The sequence below is a fragment of the Chroicocephalus ridibundus genome, chromosome 3 (genome assembly GCF_963924245.1).
Source record: "Chroicocephalus ridibundus chromosome 3, bChrRid1.1, whole genome shotgun sequence".
Taxonomy (NCBI): Eukaryota; Metazoa; Chordata; class Aves; order Charadriiformes; family Laridae; genus Chroicocephalus; species Chroicocephalus ridibundus.
In genome coordinates, this window is record NC_086286.1 from 121,063,978 (window position 1) to 121,069,981 (window position 6,004).

Here is a 6,004-nt window from a genome sequence, read left to right on the forward strand (position 1 = left end):
TTGTTGTGCTCCACGAGATCAGGTTTGTTATGTTTCACATCCTTTGTTTCTTCATTTATTTGTTTAATGGTTATGAAAGGATGTGTCTATTTCATACACTTGTAGGCTAAAGGAGTATTTTCATTAAAAACCTATGATGGTTTTTGAAAATGGTATTTGGAAATCACTTCCTTTTATACTTCAAAAGTAGGAATAGAAGGAAACTGCAAAAGACTGTCCCTTACGTTGTGGGAATGAACCAGGAAATGTGTTTGCTAAGAGTTAGCATCACAATCACATACTGTACAAATAATGTACTTTGCCATTTCTGTCCTATACTGCTGATAGGCCGTGTAACTCAGAGATGGTGTCCAAATTCTGTTGGTCTGAAATGAAAAATAATACGTTGATCTTCTTCAAGTTTTTGTATGCATCACAAAAATATCATCCCCATTTTGGGAAAACCAACAGATCGATCTGTGGCCCAAAAAAGGGCCCAGACTGCAGCAGTTACAGTGAATGTCATAACTCAGGATTGCAATGCATTGGCAGGGCTGTTTGGGGAAGCTTGCATAACATCTGTTTGCAACATGCCTGATTCAAACCAGCACTCCTCCTTTCATGAACGCTGATGACTTTTAAAAAGTAAAATAAACTTGGTCATTATGCAAGCAAATTGATTTTCCTGGGTGCCTATCCAGATCTGCTTGAAGCAACAGAAAACCCACAACTTAAAAGCTATTTATTTTATATTTGCTAAATATTTTTACCATAGTTGTGTCCTTTTTTCTTCTACTTTTTTTTTTTTTAGTGTTCTGATCTCATTCCTGTGAGCCATACTCCAGTGAGTACTCTTTATGACGCCAGAGGGACTACTCTGTAGAGGGATTGATGTAGTTAAAAATCCCTGCTCACTGCTTTGAACATTTTTAGTGCTGTATTCTCATTATGTTAGCATAGTAGGGAACATGTGAAGACATGCTTCATTTTGGATGTTTACTCCCTAGATTGTTTTTCACAGATGGTTTTATTTTCAGGTTTCTTAGTTGTCTTGTTCCTCTTACAAGGTGTGGCTAGTTATTTTGACTCAAACAGCTTACAGTTTTATAGCTTCTACGTGAGCACCATCGCCATTTTTAGTACTGACAATATAAATAAATAAATCAAAAATTACAAGGTTTGCTTGTTAGTTTTGTTTGGAATTTTTCCTTGTAATACCAAGAACATGTTAACATAGGATTAATATTTTATATCACACATACTTAGAAATCGAAATGTGGTTGAAGAATGAAAGATGAATTACTGTGGAAATGGATTTAGAGTAATTTCACTAATCCAAGAATTTACTTCTTTCCATTTTTTATATCTGTTGTTTGTTTCAAGTGTCATATGAAGACACAACAGAATTAGAAACCTATTTTGACCCTCTTCAGCACTCTACACACAGGAAAAGCTTTGTGAAAAATATAACAATTCTGAGTAGCAAAGGACAAAAGACAATGAAGAAAGGAAGGGGAGAATGACTGGAGCCACACTCTGCTAAGCGTTACGTAAAAAATTTGTAGAGCTTATTCCCAGTAGATTCAATTTCAAGATTTGTAGTTTGGTCTTACAGACAGATGTCTAAATACTTCTGAAAATAAAAGCCATTGGGAAGGACTATGCTTCAAATGGAACCGATTTATAATGAATGCCAAAGCTTACAGCAGTGTTTGACGCTCTTTTTATCTCCAGTAGTTCAGAAAAGAAGATGAAGGTATCTGAAACATATATTAAGAAGGCAGCACAACATCTGCTGTGGCAGGTACACCAACGGGAAATTGGAAAAACATGAAAAAGTACTTGAGCAAAAGAATCCCTTTCCATTAAACAAGACTTGGGGAATGAAATTCTTATTGTGACTTAGCAACATAGAAGGACATTAAAAAATGCCAAAGGATGGAGAGCCCTGTTTGTTCCAGGAGTAGTATTTAATGGCACAAGAAATATTTGGAGATGGAAGATTTTGTTGCTACCCATCCCTATTTTACAAGGAAATTAGGAACGCGTTACAACAAAAGAAAAAGTCCTTCATCCCTTATTCAGAACTTTTGTGGAGAGTTTCAGCCTAGTAAGGACCAGGGGGCTCTATTCAGCAAGTTACCATTTGCTTCAATCATGGACAATTTACCAGAGATTACTTTGCAGTATCTCTGAATAGCTATAATAGTCCAAAGAATGGAAATCAAATCATCTTTTCAGGACTCTATTTATAAGCTCTTGTGTGCTCCTCTCAGTCATGCTGTCAGCTCCTCCTGGTTTCAGTTGAATCTCGAAATATAAAAGATTCACAAGAGATCTTGCTTATGGCACCTGCCCTAAGGCCTTTCCCGAGGGATTCTTAGGAAATTAGGACTGTGTGGGTTCTCCTTTGAGAATTGTCCATTACAGAGATATGCCCATGGTATACAAGTTTGGGAACATCAAACACGCAGTGTCCAGTACTCAGGACTGGTACTACCTTGAACTTGAACGCATAAGGTGACACAGTCATTCCACACTGCAAGCATTTTGCAGTGTTATTAAAAATGGACTGTTACTTGAAGACTACCATTATCATTTTAAAATGTATAATGTTTTAGAATTAAATAGTTAATGTTCAGTCATGTTATCAGCACTGCTATCTGAAGATTGTTTTCCACACTACACTAGATAACATCACTGCAACCTGAGGCAGGATCAGAGAGTAGATTTCTTAGATGACATGAAATGGGAGTGGTAAGACTTACCTCCTAATACTTCAAAATTATCTTCCCATCACATCTAGGCATTAGCTTCCATAACACTTTTCCCATTGAGCTAAGGTTACAGGAGATAGTTTTTCTAATACTAATAATTGTGTGAAACTCACAGGCTGATGATATTGTAAGCCAGGAATCCACAGGGTCTGTTTTTCACTATTATACAGGCTGTAAATTGCTTCCATCTTGGACAAAAGTGGCAAATCATCTCACTTTGGTGTTTATGATCATTAATCATATGAAAGTAGTACCGCCAGCCTGTTACTATGCTGGGTGATGTATAGCTTTGTAGTAAAAAACAGACTCTGTCCTAAAATACTTACAATAAAAACAGGCATTTATTAACACATTTGTAGATAAGCTTTAGGAGCATACGAATGCATAATGGCTTGACTAAGGTCACATGGGAAGTCCAGCAGAAACATTATTTGCTCATAAATCTCCCTAGTCCTCACACACAATCTCAGCTTTAGAATTATGTTTTCTTGTTACACATCCAAGAACGATTCTCATAAGCTACACTACCGTATCATCATTCTAATTTCACTTAAAAGTGTCTTTGTTTTGAGAATTCACATTATATGTTATTTCCAAATGCGTGTTATCTGGTACAAACACTTGCTCAGGCTGTCTTGAATTTTTCATGCTTTCATGCAGTCCACGCTACTTTTAAAATAGAAGCTATAGTCGCTTTTCTTTTGGATTTACAGTCCAAGAGTCCAGCAGCATGTATAGACGCTCCTTTCATTGCATGGGGGTAACACCCTCTTCATGAATGCTGATTCACCCAATGTCTCCCATAAAACAATGGCTCTCTTTTCCATTGCACAGCTGACTTTCCAGAAACATCGGTCCCTTAAGCTATTTCTCCCTGTGTGGCAGCCTACAAGGTTTAACATTCCTGCAAGGAGCGTGTGGGGAAAGGACACTGTGCAGAGGAACGTGCTGTCTTTGTCAATGGAATTGCCAACTACAGAATAGCCAGATTCTGTTCTCCTGTTTATTTTACAGTCCCGCTTCCCTCCCATTCTGTCCCAGCTCTGTATGCATACACTTACAAAAGGCTTCAGGCAACAACTGCTATCTCAAGTCAAGGTCAATCAATATAGCCGATGTGCTGATGTTTAATTATAGGTAGCTGATGGCTTCTTCTGGCACAGGTTAACCTTGTTAAATACATGGTTTTAAAATATCCCTTAAAAATTAATGTTCTGCTTGGTTTTAGATATATTATGTACACTGGTTCTTCTGTGACCTTCACAGGATGGGTGGTGACAGCTAAAACACTGCTTTACTTTGTCAACAGTGAGATCCACTCCTACATTATAAAACACGTTCAGGGGTTGTTACTGTCTTCCACACCAGTGCATCTGATCTCTCCCAACAAAGGGGGCATGAGATGGTTGTATTCATCTCATGAATACCCTGTTAGAGTTTTTTCAGAGAACTCCGTCTGGGCTGTTTGCTTCTATTCACCACACAGTAAGAAAAGGACCATTTGCTTCTCTTCATCTCGTGTACTATTTCTTGCCAGAGAATAAGCCGTATGAAATGCACAGAGTCTAAAAGGATTTTAGTGACGTCTCGATTCTAACAACACTCTAACTTGAAAATTTCCAGCTTTTAAGTAAAACTGATTTTTTTATGCTACACTGGAGTTGAAGACAGAGTAATATCTTCCTTAAGATTTTTCTTACTCCTATGCTTTGTCAATAGTTTCAGTCCTGAGGGAGAACAGCTGTACTTAGAAGAGCTTTTAAGAAACCACTAAATTCACTAAGACACCGACTCCTATTGTAGTAGGTCAGCATGTCTCCAGCTGTACTCTGATTTCCAGTAATAGACCTAATCTTCTAAATCAATACATGATTGCCGTTGGGGAGCCTGCATCATTACACCAGGTAAGTCCAATCTTGCCTCCTTCTACACTTACCTTTGGGTCTGTAAAATTTTTGCAGAAAGGGCCCCCAAGCAAGGGTTAAGTATATTGCTGAACTTCTCTGTTTAATGAAATGGAGCCAAAGTACTTAAAATATTGAAAGAAAATATAAAACAGTCCAGTGCTGCAGAACAACCTTCTGAAGTTTTACCTAGAGCTTTGTAAATTCCTTGAACTTTTCAAAAGTGGTATATTCTTGTTTTAAGTTGTAAATATATAAAACCTCATTTAATAGAGTCAGTAAGTAACACTTTTAACAAGTGCCTTTTATCCAAAAATTTCAAAGTAATTTAAAACATTAAACAAAACCAGGGAGAAGAGAATCTCAGAAATCCATATTTTGGAAGATAAGGCTCCATGTATTTTACACCAAAACAAAAGGCAACTTTCTTACCATCTTCCCTGAAGATTCATAGGCAGGAGCCGTAATTAGATCTCATCCAGTTAAAACTTAACAATTAGTCCAAATTGCCTTCAAAAGGTTTAGCGCATTGTGATGTACATTACAAAAGCGAAGAAATTATAACTGTCAAGGGTCAGATTTTACTTCTTTTACTCACCTTCGCTGAACTCTGAGACTAAGCATCTTATTTCAATGTTTTTGAAGAATGTGACTTTTATCGTTACAATTAAGGGATTGCAGAAACAGGTCCCACATGAAGGTGACATTCGAAGTAGTATTAGCTTTGCTTTTAGAACGATCTTTGATTGCACTCGTAAACTTGCAGCGGATTTCCCGTTAATTAATGTGAACTAGCTAGCTGTGGCGCTTCAGTTTAGGTTAATTTTAAATGTTTTACAGTGCACCACTAATGATTGAAAAGAAAAAACACCCGTTATTAAAAAGCACGCAGGTGCACGCAGCGAATCTCGGGGAATGACTGCCGTCGCCCCTGCCCAGGGGCCGGCTGTTTGCTTTGGAGAGCTCCTGCGGCGCCGTGCCGCCCAGCCCTTCCGCACGGGCCCGGCGCAGGGGCCGTCACCGCTCGGCACAGGGCTGGGACACGCCGCTAAACATTCCTCGCCTCCTCCAGGATACCCTTTTCTCCTTCCTAAGGTACCCTCGGGAATTCGGGGGCTCTGCTTTCCAACCAGCGCGCCGCTCTTTTGTCCTCGGTGCGAGGCCTCGGCAGAGCTCCTTTTCACATGTATCAACACTTGCCCTTAATTAGTCCTTCCCCGCATAATGAGGCATTCCTCATCTCCAAAGGGTTCAGTGTGCGTCTGTTCCTGCCGTCTGCGCGGGGCTGGACAGACAAAGAGCCGGGGGCAGCTCCGCGCCCGTGCTCCCCGAGCGGAGGCGCGG